Below are 21,528 nucleotides of genomic sequence, written 5' to 3' on the forward strand. Positions count from 1 at the left end.
CGGAGGTGGTGGTGGAGGAAGGGACCCACGCGGGGGGCGGGGGGGGGGGCGAACGCGTCGGAAGCCAGAGAGCGCCGTGTCCCTGCGCTCTGTAGGTCAGCGGGCGCGGGCCGGCAGGATGGAGCCGCAGCACGTGCGCCCCGTGCTTGGATCCCAGAGCCCAGCCTGGGAGGAAATGGTGGGTACCGCGCCCGTGCCCGCGCCCACCCCTCCCGCTTGTCCTTGCTCCCCGCCTCCCCCTCCCGGCCAGGTTTCCTTCCGGAAGGGGTCCGGGATGAGGTCCCCAGTTGCTTCCCAGCCGGGACAGCGCTTCCTCCCGCGCCCTGGCTCCTCCTTGCTCCCCGCCCTAAGCGCCTTTGTCTGGTCGTCCTCTGGATCCGGAGAGGACCATTTCCGCGCTTCATCCTTTTCTCAGCTTTGCACTTTATTTCCTAGAGTGGCATGGAGGCCAGGGAAGTGGAGGGGGCTGGATTGCGCGGTCAGCGGGTGCGGCCAGGAGGAGACGGGGGTTCACCTCTTGACCGCGCGCTGGCAGTCACCTGGGCACGCAGGTTCCCGAGGACCGCTGCCTGGGGAGGCCCGCGGCTGCCAGAAACCCAGAGCCACGCCTCCGACTCGGGTGGCCTAGGCTGCCCTGAACTGTTCGGAGGGTCAAGGACCTGGCCAGGGATCCAGCCCCAGATAACTTCGCTTTCACCTGGATCTCACAGCACACGCCACGCGCAGATTGAGTCACTTTTGGGGCTCAGAGTGTTGCGTGTGAGAAGATGAGAGTCGGGGTCTTTGGATTTATTCCCTAAAATCCATTGACTTATTTCTTGCACCTCAAACTGAACCTTCTGTTATCCATCCATCCATTCAGGGATTCCTCGCAGGAATCCCCGCCCTGCGTAGACACTTGTAATCTTGAGTGGGCAATGAATTTTGGCCCTGCATACCCTATCTATGTATTTCTTACTCGTTTTTGATTGACGTTGTGAACCGTCTCAAAAGCCTGGTCCAAAATTTCTGGCTTCATCCCTGCTGAGGTGCTGTTCCAGTGAAGTTGTCCCAGGGACTTCCTGAGTCTGCTCAGGTGCGCCCTCTGCCTGTTGAGAGCTTGTAGGTCAGGGGCCAGGCTTGCTTCTTTTCTTACCCTTAGACTTCCAGCCCTTTTGCCAGGGTACAATTTACTGCCTCCTGCTTCCTGACCTTTCAGGAGTGTCCTTCGACTTTGATCCATCTGCCACTGCGTTTGTTTTTGTGAGTTTGCACGTTAGGTAGCCCATCTGCTCGTGTTCTATTGCGATCATTATTAGGGAGTAAGGTGTTCTTGGTTAAACATACAATTCAGTCTTGACATTTTAGATCATTGGGAATGAAATCCAGCGACCTGTTTTGAACTTTACTATATAAAATCTTATCAGCTTCCACCACGTACAGCGGGAAGCTCCAAGTTATGTGTGGTGCTTTTTGGGTGCTGAATGCTAGGACTTCACCGCAGTTAGAAAATTAGAGAACCTCAGGCTTTCTTCTCCTAAGTGCTAAGAAACAGAGTGCTTTCTTATTCTCCTAGAAAATCTTCAGTACTCGTCTCGCAACATGAACGTTTAAAGCTAAAACCTTCACAGAGATGTGAGATGGAGCAGGAGCAGTGGCTAAATGTTGAACTCTTCAAAACTTGGCATATGTAAGTGGCTAAGGCATTTTATTAGTTCAGCAGATATTCTTATCCAACACCTGTCGTGTTCTGAGATTGTTGGGCAAGCTGTTAACTCTCAGACAAGCGTTGTCCCCAAGAACCTTACTTTATAGCTGAAGGTTGACATCTATCCAAGTATGTGTCATAAAAAGTTCTCAGGAGGGATTTTATTCAGAACTTTGTGTAATGACTACAATATTTAAGGATTTTTCAAATGCTTTATATAACTACATAAGAAAGTTGTGTTACCTGAACGACTAAAAGAGGAGTGTATTCAAGAGAAAGCAAGAATGTAGTAGAGGAAACAGCTTTAAATGTTAAATTTTCTGGCATGGGGTGCAATGGGGTTGACGATTTAACCTAAATATGTTTTGAAGGAACACTGGGTCCACCCGAATCTGTGTTGTTTATGTTTGGGACAGAGCATCACACTGTAGGACAGGCTGCTGTGGGATTTACTCGGTAGGCCAGGCAGGCCTGAAACTACATGCCCTGCTCTTGCTTCAGCAGAGTACAAGGCATCATCAAATTCCCCAAAATCAGAGTCTTTAACTTTGATTCAGGGATCTCAAGAATCTGAATGAAGTGAGTTCTGGTTTCCTTCAGAATGAATCGATATGACCGTCATGCGGCATGCTATACTTAGAACATTAATTGCTAGTCTATATATAATTTTAAGAAGCCACACTGTCTGTCTGTCTGTCTAACACACACACACAGACACACACAGACACACCGACACACACAGAGAGAGGGGGGGAGCGAGAGCGAGAGAGTAAGAGAGAGAGACAGAGAGAGAGAGAGAGAGAGAGAGATATCAGATCTAAGCAGTAGAATCACAGCTTTTTGAAGCCCCAACTCTGTGTGCTCAGAGACTCTCATTTTCAAGCTTTGTGTGTGTCCCCTCCCCCCATTGCTTCCTAGTAGGTGGCACAGGACAAGCAGCTGGTACATGCTCTGGCAACCACAACTAGAGACCCAGCTCCATGCCTTTCCCACCAAGATATATTTATCCTCTGAGCCAAAATAAATCCATACTCTCTTAAAACAAAATGAAAGAACAACAAAGAAAGCAAACCTGTTTTCACTGGGATTCCAGTTCTGAGTTGGTTTTTCAAAAAACTTTCTTAAAATTTAAATATAGGGAATTTAATATTTTACCATACAAACTTGACTAAATGGGATTACTGTGTTATCATGGCATGTGGCAACATGTATGCAAGAATTTGCGCTCTCTCTCTCTCTCTCTCTCTCTCTCTCTCTCTCTCTTCCCCTCTCTCCCATCTATGATGTATTTTTCAGTGAACACAGTTTGAGTTTCAAGAAGATTGGATCTTGTAACAAAGGGTATATTTTAATGTTTGAAGCTATATGTGATCACATTGACTAACAGCACACATGTGGTCCAGGCTTATAAGAGAATGACAGTAAAAGAGCCATTAGCTAGAATCCAAGTACCTTCTGCCCTGCTTTCTATTAGAGGTAGGGACCAAAGAAAATGTTGGGACACAAGTTGAAGTAGGGGAGAGAAAGGAGGTGATGGGAATGCCTGGCCTGGTTCTGCCTGCCTTTAATTTCAGCACTTGGGAGTACTCAGAGACAAGTAGATATCTGTGAGTTCAAGGCCCTGCAGGCTCTTCCTGGGTGTGCTTCCAAACATCAGTACTTGAGGCAGGTGTTCCTTCTGCATCCATATTCATCCTAATCTGAATTTTCAGGAGTATTTTATTTCACATTTAGATGAATAGGGGAATTTTGAGAAAGAAATGAAACATTCCTGGGGAAATTTTTGAAAATAAACAATCAGTTCCCCATGGGGGAATTAGTAATGAGTTTCCAACCAATCTAATGGAGGTCTTTGGAAGGAGGAGGTACTGAAAGGTTTCCCTTCAGTGTTAGGAGTGGCTCCTGGAAAGTGCAGCATGAATTGTGAGGAGAGCTAGTTAGCATGGTTGCAATGTCAGCTCCCCATGACATCAGCAGTTCCTTCCCTAGACATTCTTTTGTATCCTGGAGAGGCCTGGTATTGTTTGAGATGTCACCTGTCTTGTGGCAACACCAACTGCTCTTGGACCATTTATGCACTGCCTTTCCTAATCACCCATAGATATGTTGACAGAGGAAGGATGCTACTTAGGAGAAAGAATGGACACAAGTTAGAGGAAGAAAGATGACCCTTGACCCTCAGACCAAAGCATCAAGAAATAAATGGTCCTTGAAAATGCGCCACCATAAGTATTGGTCAGAAGATGGGAAAATTCCTGAAGGAGACCACAGTCTGTTTCTGGGTCTTCAGGAATTGGGACTCAGTAGTTAGTCTCTCTGGGAAGCTTCTGGCCTTCCCTGCTTGTCATGGATCCTGAATTTGTCAATGATTACAGGACATTAGTTTGTCCCAGATCAATGAAGTTTTAAGGCCAAAGCTGTTGTCCTGGGAGTTTCAGGCTTCTGCTCTTACAGGGGAAATGGGTTTGAACAGGACAAAAGTGAAAGCAGCAGCAGGCAGAGGACTGTGAGTGAGATGTCAGCACCTCAGGGCTGGGCATCACTGTCCTTTACCCCAGGGACTCCATTAGGTGAACTGTCTGTCCAGCTCTCCTAAGAAGGAAAGAAATTGGCTTCCCAGGGAAGACCTTTCATTTCTCAGATGTCACAGAAGAATGTCTCTGAACAGTGTTCCCTAAAAGTTGCCCACATAGGTAGCAGGTGTGGGTATCAGTTTGTTCTCTAGTCTAGCCACTGGACTGTCAAAATAGTGAGCCAGAGTAGAGACTGGTGCTTTCTTGCCAACTCTGGGCACACTGGGCTCTCAAGCAGCTGACTTGGTGAGTCTGGGAACGCGTTGTGCTCTTGCACTGTTTTTCCATCCGTAGTCTTGTTTCTAGAGTGACCTGACAGGAGATATGGGCATCTCCACACCATCTTAGTGCTTGTGGGCTATGATAATTTTCTGATGGTTTCTATACCACAAGCTTATGGACAGTACTGCCTAATTAAATCATACGCAGCTATTAATAAGCCTGAGGATCCTGTCCTTGGTCACATGATGCATGTGCTAAGTGAAGCGAAAGAGGAATGACTGGGTCACATGGATTCCTGTTTTGTAAGATGTCTGTATAGGACTCAGTGTTCTGTCAATGCTCTGTGCCTTGACAGTATGCATATTCACTTGTGTTCATCTACCCATAGGGGCTGCTGGTGTACCACCATCATCCCCAACACTCCTGTTCAGAAGATGGGTGAGGAAAGTGGAAAGTCTAATCAGTCAGCCGATGACCAGTGGGAAAAATGAGCTACAAGATCACCTGATCTTCATCAGTGAGAAAGCTTTGCACAAGAGGTATTTTTCATTCTGTCAAACATCATGGTCAATTTCTTGGGTCTATGGTATGGCCTACAATTTATTCTTATTAAATTTTATGGTACTGGGAGACTGTAACTCCAGGGTGTCACTGTGCCCAACCTTTTCTCCCTAAACATTCTCACATGCTATACTTGAAGTCAGAGCAGGAGTGAGCTGCGGACATAGGGTATTCTATTTTTTTTGTATGAAAATGAAAGCCTACAACTGAGGGATTGAAGAGGATGTGATGTCTCAGCATGTATTGATAGAGGCACTGACATGTGACCGTTTGAGTGAGATATTAGTTGCTGTGAGGTTTTGATTGATTGTTTGCTTGCTTGAGTTCGTTGTTTGTTTGTTTGCAAAGCTTTGTAATTGTCTGGCAGGTGTTGCTTGCTGAAGCTTGCTATATCACCAGGAAAGCTTGGTCCCATTTGGTCCATCCTGATACATGATGGAAGGTCTTGGGCTCATTAATACTCTTCTCAGATTTTGGGTCTTATAAACAGAATGTCCTCTGCATTTCCTCTGGATTCTATTTCAATTGTACTTTCTCATTCTCCCTGCAAACACACCCTGATTCTGTGTGCATGCATGTGTGTGTGTGTGTGACTCTCTCTATATTCTGGTCATAAGGGTATGTGGTAGGACCTGAGGAATTGCCTGCCTTACAGTCTGCTGACAATGCCAATGCTTAGGACTGGAAACCATACTTCAAGCAACAATGCACTTGCATTATGTGTTCAACTTGATGAAATATTTGAGTTCTGTGGTGAATTCACCATGACCTCCTCATTCTGGGTAATTCTCCCTGAAATGTGGATTATATAGTTTGGCCAAATTCATAGGACTAGGCCAAAGATCAAGAGTCCTTGTTCTGAAAGAAAAAAAAAAAAAAAGGAGAAATGTCCTCATAGTTTCTGTATACCCACACCTGTGCCATAAACTACTGAGAGTTTAGAGACCTCGTCTGTCCCTCCAGGCCTATGCGGGAGCTCAAACAACCAGAACTCTAACCACCTGGACACCCAGCCTCTGGAGACTTTTGGACAAGATAGCAAGATTAATAAGCATAGATGATCCTAGTACATAGGAGGTAGAAGGTAACATACTGTGAGCTTGGATAGTTCAGAATCCATCCTGGATTCAGGTGACCCTTGAAGCCTGTGTTCTTGGGACTCTTTGCTCTTGGGGCCAGGCCCAACCACAGATCAAATCCTTACTATGAAAAATTGAAAGTGGAGACTAAGCAGGTAATGTTGGACCTGCAGAGCTTACAGAATGTGTAGACTGAGGCCTCAGAGACATTTGAATTCCTGGCAAAGAGAAAGGCTGCTATAGGTAACTGTCTGTCTTGCTTGGGAGCACATGAGCTGTAGAATTGCCATCTCTGCTTTTGATCCTGCACAGGAGACTCTCGAGCTCTGGTTCTTGCTTTCTGCCACTTCACACAGGAGCCTTTAGATTTTTCTGTTGTAAACCTGTGGGTTGAAACACTTTTTGGGGTAAAAAAAAAGGTCAAAGGACCCTTTCACAGAGGTTGTGTATCAGACAATCCTTTATCTCAGACACTTCTATTATGGCTTATAACAGTACAAAAATTATAGTACCAAGTAGCAATGAAAATAATCTTAAGTTTGGGAGGTCACTGCATTAAAGCATCCACAGCATTTGGTAAATTGAGAAACCCTGGTCTTGACAGAAGAACTATTTGTATCATGTGAGGTCTTCTTGACCCCCTGGGCTGAGTCCCTTGTAACTTCTAGACGAGCTCATCCACCTACCTGTGCTTTCATCCATCATCTTACTCATCCACACAGCAATCTAAGTACATACCTCATGACAGCCAATTGTTCAGGTCTATGTCCAAGCACAAATATTTCTGGGGAATGAGCTTCTTGTGAGAAAGTGGATTATCAGCAAGCAAATCCACCTCTGCTTAATACTTCAGCCCAAAGATGAGTACAGTTCAATAATACACCACACGCCTACAGGGTTCAGTGCACAGAGCTTTAAGTGAGTGAAGTCAGGGCTTGTGGCTTATTTGCTTGGCATCAGTCATGTAATTCACATGTGAGAAGCAGCTTGCAAGGGTGGGGGGAATCCCTTTGCAAATGCCAAATGAGCAGTTCTTGATGTCATCTTTTTTGGGGTGACATGTGGCATTTCTCATCTTTGCTGTCTACATTTCAAGACAATCTTTTTAATCTGCCCAGGACAGACTCACACTGACTGAAATCTGATTAGCAGAGTGTTAGCCATGTTTTTTGTCAATGAGGCTGGAGTATTCTCCTTTTCTGTAGATTGCATTCTCCTGTTGACTGGATGACTATGGATGTGGGTAGGGATTCTGACAAGCTAGGGACATGGTGTCAGAGATTTAAGATTGCAAGAGGAAATTTTATGCAACCACTTCAGCATAGTCTGGCCAAGCAAAGCATGCTCACCATAGCAATTGTATCTTCCACCTTTTGTTTAGCATAGTGTAAGATACCGCTCAAATTGCTGGTATGCTATAACTAAACGAATGTGTTCTTGCAGCACGAGGTGCTTTTTTTTTGGTATTTTGCTCTCATTTACATACTCTGTGTGTGGTGGATAGGCTGCTGATATGTGTGTTTTTGTGTGTGTGTATATTTTCTTTTTTGTATAGTATAGGCATGTGGTATTTTTTTTTTCATGCACTTTTTCATGCATTTTCTTCATTTTCTAGAAGATCTCATTGGGTTTCATTTTCAGCCTCTGTCTTGAAATACTGTTTGCTCTTTCCCCCAGAAGCTGGCTGCTTTGCTTGCCTGGCTGATCATCAACCACTGGTATCCTTTGTAAACACTTGCATTTTTATTCCAGTGTGTGCATGCTTTTTGATACCCCTCCACTAAGAACACATACTCTAATTATCAGGAACAGGATAGTCTGGAGCAAAGACTATAGTACTGCTGAGCAGAAGGACCTGGTCATGCAGAAGAAGAACAAGCAATAAAAAAAAAATCTGGTCTTGCTTGGTTGTCTCTCAGATGAAGTAGGAACAAAGCCTGGGAGGATCCTGTGGAGTGACTTTTGTGGGCTTCTTTCTGCTCATGGACAACCTGATGGTCACAGCCAGAAAGAGAACACATCAGAGTTTACATGGATCTAGTCTTCAGGACCTTCTGTCCAGGAAACAATATGTTTGGTACTCAGTGAGTGTCTTCCTCCATTCCAAACTCTCTGATATGTTATGAGCTTGCTGTTTTTGAACACACAGAGATGCTCCTGTTTATAACTTTTAAGTGATGGGATTTAAAGGAGTGCATAACCATGGTTGGAAGAAACTACACTTTTATTGAGAAATACTGCCTGTAGACCTGAGATTGCCACCCTTGAACCCGGGTCTCTGCAGTTTCTGCCTATTTCTAGTGAATAGTGTTCTCTGGATAGAGAAGATTTAGGAGGTAGCTGGATGAACCCAGGCAGAGCCTCTGCTGCAGGGATGCCTAGAGCACTTCAGAGGAGTGTTCTGTAACAGAGTCCCATAAGAGCCAGCATACAGCATCCAGAGCTAGTCCTAAGTCTAACACATCATAATGAAAGTCATTTTTAAACAAACAGGATCACTTTCCCTCCCAGGTCCTTCCCTCCCTCCCTAACATGGTAGGGGGCAGTTGGGGTGGGGAGAGGGAAACCAGAACTGGTATTGGTAGAGGGAAAATGACTGAAGTCCTGATGTCTGGCAGAAAGAATGTAAACAGGCAACCTCAGGAAACTGGACCCCCAGAATGCACCAGAGGCAGTGTCTTTTGCTTTGCAATTTTGTGAGGTCCCATTTGTCGATTCTCGATCTTACAGCACAAGCCATTGCTGTTCTATTCAGGAACTTTTTCCTTGTGCCCATATCTTTGAGGCTTTTCCCCACTTTCTCCTCTATAAGTTTCAGTGTCTCTGGTTTTATGTGGAGTACTTTGATCCACTTAGACTTGAGTCTTGTTTAAGGAGATAAGAATGGATCAATTTGCATTCTTCTACATAACTGCCAGTTGTGGCAGCACCATTTGGTGAAAATGCTGTCTTTTTCCCACTGGATGGTTTTAGCTCCCTTGTCAAAGATCAAGTGACCATAGGTGTATGGATTCATTTTTGGGTCTTCAATTCTTTTCCATTGATCTACCTGTCTGTCGCTGTACTAGTACCATGCAGTTTTTAGCACAAGTGCTCTGTACTACAGCTTGAGTTCAGGCATGGTGATTCCCCCAGAGGTTCTTTTATTGTTGGGAATAGTTTTTGCTATCTTAGGTTTTTTTTATTATTCCAGATGAATTTGCAAATTGCATTTTCTAACTCAGTGAAGAATTGAGTTGGAAGTTTGAATCTGTAGATTGCTTTCATCAGGATAGCCATTTTGACTATATTAATCCTGCCAACCCATGAGCAAGGGGGATCTTTGCATCTTCTGTGTTCTTCTTCAATTTCTTTCTTCACAGACTTGAAGTTCTTATCATACAGATCTTTCACTTCCTTAGTTAGAGTCACACCAAGGTATTTTATATTGTTTGTGACTCTTGTGAATGGTGTTGTTTCCCTAATTTCTTTCTCAGCCCGTTTATCCTGTGTGTAGAGAAAGGGCATTCATTTGTTTGAGTTAATTTTATATCCAGCTACTGCACTGAAGCTGTTTATCAGGATTAGGAGTTCTCTGGTGGAATTATTAGGGTCACTTATACATACTATCATATCATCTGCAAATAGTGATAGTTTGACTTCTTCCTTTCCAATTTGTATCCCCTCGATCTTCCTTTGTTGTCGAATTGCTCTGGCTAGGACTTCAAGTACTATATTGAATAGGTAGGGAGAAAGTGGGCATCCTTGTCTAGTTCCTGATTTTAGTGAGATTGCTTCCAGCTTCTCTCCATTTAGTTTGATGGTGGTTTTCTGTAGATTGCTTTTGTCATGTTTAGGTATGGGCCTTGAATTCCTGATCTTTCCAAGACATTTATCATGAATGGGTATTGGATTTTGTCAAATGCTTTCTCAGCATCTAATGAGATAATCATGCGTTTTTTTTCTTTGATTTGGTTTATATTGTGAATTTCGCTGATGGATTTGCGTATATTAAACCATCCCTGCATCCCTGGGATCCAGCCTACTTGGTCATGATGGATGATTGTCTTGATGTGTTCTTGGATTCGGTTTGTGAGGATTTTATTAAGTATTTTTGCATCCATGGTCATAAGGGAAATTGGTCTGAAGTTCTCTTTCTTTCTTGGATCTTTGTGTGGTTTAGGTATCAGAGTAATTGTGGCTTCATAGAAAGAATTGGGTAGAGTGCCTTCTGTTTCTATTTTGTGGAATAGTTTGAGGAGAGTTGGAATCAGGTCTTCTTCGAAGGTCTGCTAGAACTTTGCACTAAACCCGTCAGGTCCTGGACTTTTTGGGGCTGGGAGACTATTGATGACTGCTTCTATTTCTTTAGGGAAATGAGAGTGTTTACATCGTTAATCTGATTCTGATTTAACTTTGGTATCTGGTATCTGTCTAGGAAGTTGTTTATTTCATACAGGTTTTCAGTTTTCCTGAGTATAGCCTTTTGTAGTAGGATCTGATGATGTTTTGGATTTCCTCAGGTTCTGTTGTTATGTTATAAAGAACTCAAGTAGATAACCTTCATAAGAGCTAAGAACACAATCTAAAAATGAGGTAGAGAACTAAACACAACATTCACAACAACGCATCTTGAATGGCTGAGAAGCACTGAAGAAGTGTGCAAAGTCCTTTTTTTTTCAGGTAAATGAATATCAAAATGACCCTGAGGTGGTGTCCAGCATTATACTTTCCAGTGAAGAATGTTAAGATCAAAAAAAAACTCATGTGAAAGCATATGTTGGTGAGAATTTGAAGAAAGAGGAACATTCTTCCATTTCTGGTGGGACTGCAAAGAGCTATGGCAACTCTGGAAATCAAAATGGAGTTCCTCAGAAATTTTCAGATAGATCTACCTGAGAGCCAAGGACCAACCTTACTGGTGCATGGCCTGCTACTTTCAGTTTTCACTTGATGGCTTGTTACTCAGATTTTCTTATTGGGCTATGACTTTGCTCTTGTCTTTCTGATTCTCAAGCAGTTCTCTGTTCTTACACATTGTTTTGAGGTACCTCTAGCCACTGGGACTTATTTATACCTTCAAATCCCTCTAAATTGGGGGACTTCTAATACTTGGAGAAGCTGAGTGACAAAAGCAAAGTATGTTGAGCCCTTTGGTGTCCAGTGCACACGAATCTATGGGAGTTTAGATATAATAATCCTCTAGAACATTCTTTAGGAAAGCAGCAGTATGCTCTCAGGACCCTGTGTGACCTCAGTTACCTTTGCCAGCTTTGTGGGCTTCTCTACTGCTGGTCTGAGAACAATTGGAAACTCCTGGAATAGATGTCTCATATCTCATTTCCTTTGTCCTTGTTAGTATACTGATGGGATTCGGTTTGATGGAAATATACTCTCAAGAATAATTAATAAAACCAGTGCTTCTTACGGACCATCAGGATGAAGTACCAAGTTCAAGGACAGTTCTGCAAGAACTGCTCAAAGCCAGCCAAGTAGAACAAGAAGAAAGCCAAGCAGAAGTCATTCATTCCCAGCACCCTCAGCACCTTTCTCCAGGACAGGGTCACTCAACTTTGGTAGAAGAAGGGATGACCTGAGATAGCTGCCCCATATTCCCTCAGAAAAGAAGCAGCCAGCAATATTGGGGAAAGAATATAGGTGTCAGGGGGCAGAAAGCAGAGTGTAAAGTGAATAAATAAAAAGATATCAATAAAAAATATTTAATTATTTAAAAAAATTGGACAGAATGAATTGTTCTAGTAACTCTAGTGTGTATACACAGGCAATAACTTTAACACCCAGAGAGAATAGATGTTGTAAAGTAGGGTGCCTTTGGTATTGACATAAACTAGGAACATAGCAAAGATAAATAAAAAAGAAAGATGTTTGTCCCATAGATCCATTATTCTCCTCAAGTCTAAGTGTTTGTGCTCACTTTTACCAGAACTCTGGAAACCTCTGTTAATCCAGGTCTCAGGGGTCATCCAAAGTACAGTCCTGAACCAGCTGTGGCCAAGTGTTCCTGTGTTGTTGGCTGACCTCTGCCTCAGGCTTCAGAGGCACTGGAGGGGCAGTGTTGGCCTTCAGGTGGCAGCCATTCCAGGTCCCCTACCATACCAGATAGCGAGTCTTCCACAGATGCCTGGCATCTCAAAAACAGAAGCTTGGGTATTTCAAAGATTGGGATGCCACTCTACAGTCATGATGAGTTGATTACGTGAGACCATACAAGTTAACTAATGTCTGTATGACTGTTTTCTTTATTTGAAAGTGAGTAATGAGATCATCTCAGGAGTGGTTGCTAAGAATAAAATCACTGATTAACATAAATGATAGGACTGTACAGAGCATGGGCTTAATATTCTGGGTCCAGTGCAAATAGCTGGGAGAGTTCAAAACAAAACCAATAAAAGCAACAGGAATACAAACAACAACAATTGTTTAAAACCCTTTTGAGTGCTGACATTACTGGCATGTACCAACTGTGGCTAACTTTTTTTTTGTTTTTATAATTAACAACCAAACATACAAACAAACTAACATCCCTATTCCAATTCCAGCAGTTTGCATCAGAGAGAGCTGTGTGACACTGCATGCTGCTTCCTTTCCTCAGATAGCTCAGGTCGTCAGTCCTATACCAGGTCAGCTGGACCTAAGACAGTGTAGTTGAACTACTTGCTGTCACGACATGATTCTACAACAATCCTTTTCTTGGTAAAATTGAGCCTCTATAGAGTAAGCCCCATGTTGTTGGAACCAGGACCCTTTAGGCCAGCAAACACACAAGCCACCCTTAGTGAAAGAGAAAAGGAAAAATCACATTGGAAAAAAATATGCGCCCTAATTGTAAGAAAAAGCCCTCATCTTTGAAGCCATCACCTATCTCCCCCTGATTTTTGAGCTCTGCATATTGATATTGTGTGGCTCAAGAAGGTAGTGAAATTCAGATGTTTTCTGAAAGAAGATATACATGATTTTTCACTCTTAAATCTGTGAGGTTAGGGGGCACAGGTTCAGCAAAGCCAGCATAAGAACACAAAAGCCAGAGATGATAATGCCAAAGGGACAGCATCCTGACCTTATAGACACATTAAAATTGAGGTTTCATCTCAATTCAGGTCATTGCACTCCCAGCCCTACCTTCTGAGTATTATATTTGCTGTGAGTACAGTATGACGTTACAACCTGCAACACCCTCATTTCTCAACTTAGCAATTCTGGAAGACAGATATTGGAGAAGTAATTGCTATGAGGCTACAATGCAGTAATGTACAGTCCAGGATGACCACTACTCTCTGTTGCCCATTAAATTGTCTGGATGTATTTGAGAATGGGAGCATGTGCAGGATAATGTTTTGAAGAAGGGACAGCAAGTTAACCATTTATATTTGCCCTGTAGATGATTCCATATGTTCAAAAGAGTAGGGAGTTTTCTTTGTAAAAGATAGGGTTGTAAACCAGAGATTTTGTGAAACTCATGTATATATATATATATATATATATATATGAAAAAATGCCCTCTGTCAAGGAATACACCGTTAGAAAATATTGTCCATGTTTTGTACAATTAAACCTATAGGAGAAAGATATTTGCCTCTGTGAGACAGGAAAACCCTGGGAAATTGGAGTGTATGTCACATGAATTGACACAGCTGGTATATTTACTGTTGTGAAACATCTACTACATCCACAGTCCCTAGAGATTTGGGTGCTAACAAAATCTCTTAAGCATGTCACAGTCCTAACCAACGTTCCCCCTCAAAAGCACATGACATCTAATGAAGCAGTAGAATTCTCCAGCTTTGGAAGGAGAGGTTGCCAAAGGGGATCCCACGGGTCCATGAGAGGCTCCAGGAGAGGCACCCCAGAAAAGGACCAAGCTGGGCAGAACTAGTTAACAGGTAGGTCATGGCAGTTGCTAGTGACATCATCAGTAATGCCTTCCTTGGAGAATCTCTTGTATCTAGGATAGAACTAGAATCCTCTGCGTTGTCACCTGTGTTGTGGTGACAGCAACTGCCTGTGGTTCATCCCTTCTGTTTGCTCTGGGTTCACCAGCAGGAATGTTTTCCTGGCTGCTCAGGCTATTTCAGAAAGAGAATGGCGATGAAGGAGAGACCAGACCAACAGAGAAGGAAGAGGGAATCCTTTCTCATGAAAAAGGAAGAAGGAAATCATTCTGGAGAAGGCACAGTGAGTCCTGGGCAGAGTTGGGGAACTTCCTGGTAGAGGTAGGCTTGAGCTGGGCCTTCCAGGAGTAGGTCTTAAAAGCTGAAGCCTTGGACTTTGTCAATGTCAGAAAAAGAGTCAAGAATTTCTGATGATTAGTTTGACAGAGCCAGAAATTGACAAACCTGCAGCTACTTTTCTGGGAGCTATTTAATTTCATTTTGAGTGGCAAAAAATGTCAGGAGTGGGCACTATGAGAATAACAGTGTGTCCTTTCATGGAAGGGAGTTGAAGCACTTCATCTTCCAGATTACTGTAGGTAACTTGAATCTCTGATGAAAGGAACAGAGAAGGATGCTCCCCTGGTCATGTCATGTGGTGAGGACTCAGACACTTTGGATTTGAAGACACACGATTAATTAGTGCTTGATAGTGCTAAGCACTATGAACTTCAGCATTTCCCTGTGTACCATCTGATATGACCTGACAATGTTCCCCATGTCTTTATGTCTGAGGCAGCTTATACATTTCAAGGCAACCGGGCCTGTAACAGGGAGTGTGGCATATGTCTGACAATGGTGGTTAGGAAGAGGAACATAGCTTAGCAAACCAGCTGGAAGATAGCTTTTCTGCTCTTTTAGGAATTCACTGTCTTTATCTTTTCTCTCCCTCCATCTTCTTCTTGGGACTCAGAATGGTCTCCCCTGCCCCTGGGCCATCAAGTATGCAAATTCTTTTGTGTTTACCTATCTGCAGGGTCTGCTAGAAATACTTCAACCCAAAATTCCAAAATGACTAAGAAGAGATCAAAAATAAATGAACTAGAAGAACTGAAATTGGATATGAGGAAGATCAGCAATGACATGGAGGAAATGTGTGGAATCCTGAACCTTTACATGTATGAGGATTTGAACTACAGGTAGGAATTATGCCCAGTACCCTGTTGACTGTATTGTGCCATCTGTTAACCCAATTTCCTTCCATGAATGGAGTGCGTCATCTCCCATCATTCAATTAAGTAGCCCTGACAGGTGTTTAATTGTTGGATAAACAAGGTGCTGTGTGTTTATTATCATCTTCTTTTGTACTTGACCTTGGGGTTTTTGCATTCTGATTGTTGCTGTGAACAGCTTGAATGTCCTGCTCACACTTACTGTTTCTCAGTGTGTGAATGCAATGCCTGCAGGCTTCAAGGCTTTACTCTGATATTGTTCATTATATTCTGAGAGATGGCACCTGTCTGGATTTATTTGGCATTCTAATTGTGTCTGTCTGTGTGAACATAGTTGCATGTGTTTTGTTCAGGACTGGGGCTCTGGGACCTTTGATGGGGTCTGAGGATTTGTGTGATGCACAGTTTGCAGGTCCTGTTAGTGTTGAGTCCATAGAGGTCCAAAGTGATCACCAGGGAAGTTTGCTCCTGGTGTTTCCTTGTTGTCACACAGGAATCTCCTGGAGGAGATGCGATAAAGCCTTTCTCCTGTAAATACTAGTTGTGTCCTCTGGGAATTCACATAACAACAGGAACCAAGAAATGAGAATCCCTGCCTTAAAAATAAGAGGAAAGTCATTACAGATATCTACTGGACCCTTGCCTGTGGCACAGTGTAGTGTAAAATTGTCATAGAAGTACTCTATTCCTACATGCTTGCCCGGGAAGCCCTTGAAGGTCAGCTAGCTCCATTTGGTCTCCTGGCTCTGCTGTCCTCTGCCCAGAATAGTAAGTTTAATTAGCACCTAGGGGACCCAGTTTGAATGAGCCAGGATGTGGCATGCACTTGGCTTGGGTAGTACATGATATAGCCTGTTTGCACATGATTATTGATTCCTTAATTCAGCATATTATTTGCTTCTTGGGCCATGCCACAGGATGAACACTGAATTCAACATCATTAAATCACAACATGAGAAGACAATGTTGGATATGAATAAAATGATCCAGTCCATAATTGGTTCCATGCAGTACTCCAAGGAACTGATAGAAGATAACTATTCCTACAGGTGAGTCAGTGACACAACTGAGACCCCCAGAACTAGGCAGGGAATGCTTCTGTCCTTTTAGGACTTTGAACAAAAGCAAGGGTTCTGGTTTTATGCTATCTGTTTTTATCCAGGAACCCTGCCCTGAGGCAAGGGTCTTGGATTTGTACCTCTTGGACACAGGTGTCCTAAGTGTGAAGAGTGTCCAAGACCCTCCAATCCTTATTCTTCCAAATTCAAGATCCTCTAAATAGAAAACTTTTCCACCACGCTGGGAATATCCAGGAACCCTGAACCTCTGGGTTTCTGACCACAGATTAAAAGATCTAGGATTCCCAACAAAAATGTAAAGATTGCACACCTGTTTGGTTGTCTCACCTCTCTCAGAGGGGCTAAGCCCTCTCCCTGCTGAAGGTTTTATGGTAGCACAGACCTATAACCAACCATGAGGAACATTTCCTCTTCTGTGATGTATATGGTGTACTCTTGGTGTCAGGGTTTTTAGAAGTTTGTTGAGTCCTGTGGAATATGGCTGGTATCTTGATATGACCTGCCTCTGTTTGGTGCTGCTATGTAACTGTGGACTCTTCTGGGGGCTGTCTGGGAATCAGGGCCCTTGCAGGGATCATACGACTTGTAGGAGTGGCAAGCCAATGGAATCTGGCTGGGAATCACCAATTTTTCTTTGTGGATCAGCATTAAGGAGGACCACCTCCTCCGTGAGTGCACTCAACTCAACGAAAACGTAAGGATATTACTGAATGAGAACAGAAGGCTGCTGGTGGAGCAGGCTGGCCATAAGTGTCCTGTGGGGAAGAAAAGAGGTTCTCTGAGGAAGCCAGCAAGAACATCTGTGTCCCAAGTGCCAAAGAACAGCAGGTAGGATGATGTGTATCAGAGGCAGATTGCCCTCATGTCTAAACATAAACATAGACAATCAAATGTAATAGTCCACCAACTTCTCCAGGCACTCACCTATGTCTCCTCCAAGTGTTTGTTTATGTGATCATCTACAGGGCTCTCTGTGGAGGTAGCCTGGTTCAAGAAACTGCATATTTGGCATGCAAATGTTCCTGCTCTGCTATAATCACTAAGGGAGATAGGTTGATTAGACATCACAACACTATATGCCTTAAGTTTGAAGGGTGCTGTGTTGGAGCCCTTCTTGAGAATAGCAAGAGCTTTGAGGGAAGAAGTAAAGGCCTGTAGCTCATTTGCTTTACAGGGAACTTGTGAGATTCTAGGTAGGAAATAGTTTGCAGGGATGACAGCCTAGTTTAATTGACAAATAAGTGGATTTCATTACTGTCTTTTGGCGGCTTTTCTATTCCCCCCTTTTCTGCTCTATCTCAAAATGGTCTCTTCAGGCTTCATATATCTTGGTTCACACTGAGAGAGCCTGAGTAGCAGCTTGTCAGTTCAATTTTCTTTGAGTGCTGTTGGAGTGGTCATTCCTGGGCCTTAGAGTCTGGAGTTGGCTGGATGACCAGAGATGATAGAAAGGCTTCACACAGGCTCAGGTTTGGTGTGTGATTTCTGAGGCTTCTTGAAAAAATTTCTTAATATATGCCCCCAAATTGGACCATTGTTAGATGTTTCCCTCCCCCCCCCTCCCCCAGACAGGGTTTCTCTGTTCACACTGGCTGTCCTGGAACTCACTCTGTATACCCGGCTGGCCTCAAACTCAGAAATCTGCCTGCCTCTGCCTCCCAAGTGCTGGGATTAAAGGAGTGTGCCACTATGACCCCGCTTCTCTCGTGCTTTTTCTTCCTCTAAAATAATCGCAGAGTCCTTGGGTCTCCCTTGAAACATTACCTCTGCATAGTCTGAATTATCTTGGTCCTGAACCATAACAGATACCTCATTGTTTTCTGCTCAGTTATGATTTTATGTGAATAAGTCTGCGTGTGCTTGTGTGTGTGTCTGTGACTGTGTGTCTGTGTGTTTCTTTTTGTGTATGCATGGTTTTTCCGACCTGTGTCTCAATCAGCCTCAGTGGGGGTTGGGAGAAATGAGGACCTTCAAACAGTTCTGGTTGTATAAAACTGGTTATGTCTGTTAGAAGCCATGTTCAGAAAGTGGAAAAGAAGTCCTCTTTGACCCAGTGCTTCCAGAACAAGGAGGAGTTATCCACAGAGTCTAGGGTGCTCAGGGTTGTAGTGGTCCTCAGAGCAGCCCCGAAGGGAGAACTTATCCTGATGTCCATCTGCTGAAGGATGAAAAGGCCCTGTGTGGTGCAGCCCTTCCATGAACTCAGTGTGAGATAATCCATGCAAGCATTTGTCCTTCAACTAGTCAGCCTTATCCTACTTCAAATAGCCCTGACACAGTCACATTCTGGGGAGAAAACGTTTCTTTTGGATCCTGGTTATAGACAGTTCCTATTACTCTGGGCTCATGCCTTTGGACACCAAGTCAGTTAGGTGATAGAAAAGGGAGATCCTATTGGATGAAACTGATTACTTTAGGACAAGTCTGAAACAGGGAACGAGAACAAGAGGCTGGTTCACCACCAACATGTGAGCCTAGGCTGGGAAACAAACCTATTCTACACAGCCTTGGGACCTTGCTGAGCCAGATTGGATAATAGGACAAGAACCCTGATTCCCAGACCGGTTTATGAGTGGAAAGCATATCACTGACTGCGCTGCCTATATACTATGCCCACTAAGTACCTTTCCCATTCAAGATTTGTTTTTTTATTCCTGCAAAGTATCCTGGGAGATTTTTATATTTGTATTAACTGCGAAAAACTAAAAAGGTCACTGCGATACAATATGCTTGTATTGCATAAACCTAAATATTATGTGTGTTTGAGAGTATGCCCTGCAATAGTCATAGATGTACAGGGGTGTTGTTCTGTTTCTTCATGACCATCACTTTTAAGGTTCATTGCCCAGCCTTGGTAATATTTTTATTTAGCACACTTTTGCAGATTCTAGGAACCATGAATTACCCATGGGTATTGTGTTGTATGGTGTCTCTGGTTATTTGCAGATAGAGGGATTGACAAGAGGAACCCTGTGAGGTTCCTGCACTGGAGAAATAATCATAGCCTTCACTTCAGTTCAGGGCACGCTCCTACCCCATAAGGAATCCACATGGTTTCTAGGTTGCACACATCTCTCTTGAACTCACATTCAAACATTGCTACAATGTTATTACTCAATATAATATACCCGCACAACTGGGGAAATGTGGTGTTTTTTAGAACTCCAGTATAATGTGTAGCTGACAGTTCCAATTCTAGCAGTTTTTAAAAGGTGAGAAACAATTCCAAGATCAGGTGCTCTATGACACTTGGGATGCACGTTATGATCTCAGCTGATAGGACATGTTGGTTTGTCCAGCTGAATAGAGCTGTTCTGGGAGAGACAGCTCAATTGACAAATGCTTAACCGGCCTTTGTTTCTTTCTTCCCTAAGTGTGAAATAGTCCAGCAGAAAGCAGAACACGGCACAGACCACGACATGATCTCCCTCAAAAAGAAGTGCTGGAGGAAGAGCACTGAGTGTGCACAGGAAATACACCACTGTTGCCTCTCATCCCTAATAACCATGGCTGTAATGGGCTGTATGCTCCTCCTTTATTTTGTTTCTTTGGTATGAACAGGCCTTAATTTCATCTAGCCTCTGGCCCAGGAAGAGTGCACATTTAAAGGGACTCAGAGAAATGCTGAGACACATCAAGAGCTGCTGGGCATCCAGGAAGAATCTGAGTGCAAATTTCTCTTTTCCTGATGGGTCATCATCAATAATTACATGGAGATCAGTCAACAAAATTGTAAATCCTTGGATCCAAGTTTACAACATGTGTTCTGCTTTGACTTGGGAGGCCATATCCTTCAGACCCACACTCCAAAATGAGAGTGTTGCTTAAATTTCTCCTGCAAAGTTTGCTACCTCCAGGAACTGCTTTTCTACTAAGTTGCCAAGGACAGCCACAGGCTGTAAGGCTGTGCTACAAAATGAGTAGACTAAGAATTTTGCTTTGCACAATTTTTGTGGTTTGATTTTGGTTTGAGTTTTGATTAGTTTAGGTATTTGTTTTTTCTTGTTTTCATTCAAAGTTTTGTTATTTATTGGTTATTTATTGTTCTTTTAAGTAATTTGATATTTTGATAAGGTTATACACAGTACATATTGACTGTCAGCTTTCAGTTACAATTGAGAACATTGCATTTATTCTTATGACTAACACAGTGATCTCCAACTCTTCACTCTAAGAGCCTTGTTGTTTCATGTGTGATCATGAAAGCCCACAGATATCAGACCCAGATGGATCTCTGCACTCTTCATGGGACTTGGGCTCCATAGTTTCTTCTGAGCCAGACTGAACTACAAAGTCCTTCATACATTCAGTATGGAGAGTATGTCCAACTGTCTGGATAGGAACTTAATGATGGAAAACTTACCCATGCTGCATCTTTGCTGTCAAATATTTAGCTACTGTGAAAATACTGTGGATGATGGTGTTGAACGCATTAATGGCAAATACATCAGTTTTTCTGTAATAGCTCTCATTAAATCAAAGCATAGTCTAAGGGAATAAAAAGCTGTCAGAAAACACAGCAGTGTATGCTTCTGCTTTCCTTCAAATATACAATCACTGGAAACTGCAAGTAGAGATAATAAATTCCACAATCTTTTGGGGGATAGGTTTCTGTGGGGGTCCTTCAATGTTCATTTTATTGCTTTATGATTCACCTGTGTCTGCCAAAAAACATCATTCAAAAACAATGAAGATTGTAATGAGGTATCATCCTATAAAATCCTAACAAATGCCTTTTTTATTTGATATTTTCTTTACTTACATTTCAAATGCTAAACCCTTTCCTAGTTTACCTTCTGAAGATCCCCTGTTTACTACACCAACCCCTGCTCCCCAACCCACCCACTCCCTTCCTCCTGGCCTTGGCATGCCCCTCTACTGGGGCATAGAACATTCATAGGACCAAGGACTCTCCTCCCAGTGATGACCAACCAGGCCATCCTCCTCTACACATTTACCTAGAGCAATGAGTTCCATCATGTGTTTTCTTTGTTTGGTGGTTTAGTCCAAGTGATCTCTGGAGATACTGGTTAGTTCATATTGTTGTTCCTCTTATGGGGCTCTAAACCCTTCAGCTCCATAGGTCCTCTCTCTAGCTCCTTCACTGGGGACCCTGTGCTCTGACCATTTGATGGCTGTGAGCATGTACTTCTGTATTTGTCAGGCACTGGCAGAACCTCTCAGTTGGCAGCTATATCAGGCTCCTGTCAGCAATCTCTTGTTGGCA

General features: G+C 43.2%; 1 pseudogene across 1 annotated transcript; it reads left to right on the top strand.

Moving 5' to 3' along the window:
* The first annotated feature begins 1,676 nt into the window (after nucleotides 1-1,676).
* Nucleotides 1,677-19,685, top strand: Gm3252 (annotated as a pseudogene). The gene is made up of 8 exons (XR_001781352.1): nucleotides 1,677-2,266; nucleotides 4,871-5,021; nucleotides 10,785-10,884; nucleotides 14,163-14,294; nucleotides 15,027-15,189; nucleotides 16,140-16,271; nucleotides 16,947-17,129; nucleotides 19,676-19,685. The product of XR_001781352.1 is annotated as a predicted gene 3252 (transcript).
* The last annotated feature ends 1,843 nt before the right edge of the window (nucleotides 19,686-21,528 follow it).

The sequence above is a fragment of the Mus musculus genome, chromosome 14 (genome assembly GCF_000001635.26).
Source record: "Mus musculus strain C57BL/6J chromosome 14, GRCm38.p6 C57BL/6J".
In the NCBI taxonomy this organism is placed as follows: domain Eukaryota; kingdom Metazoa; phylum Chordata; class Mammalia; order Rodentia; family Muridae; genus Mus; species Mus musculus.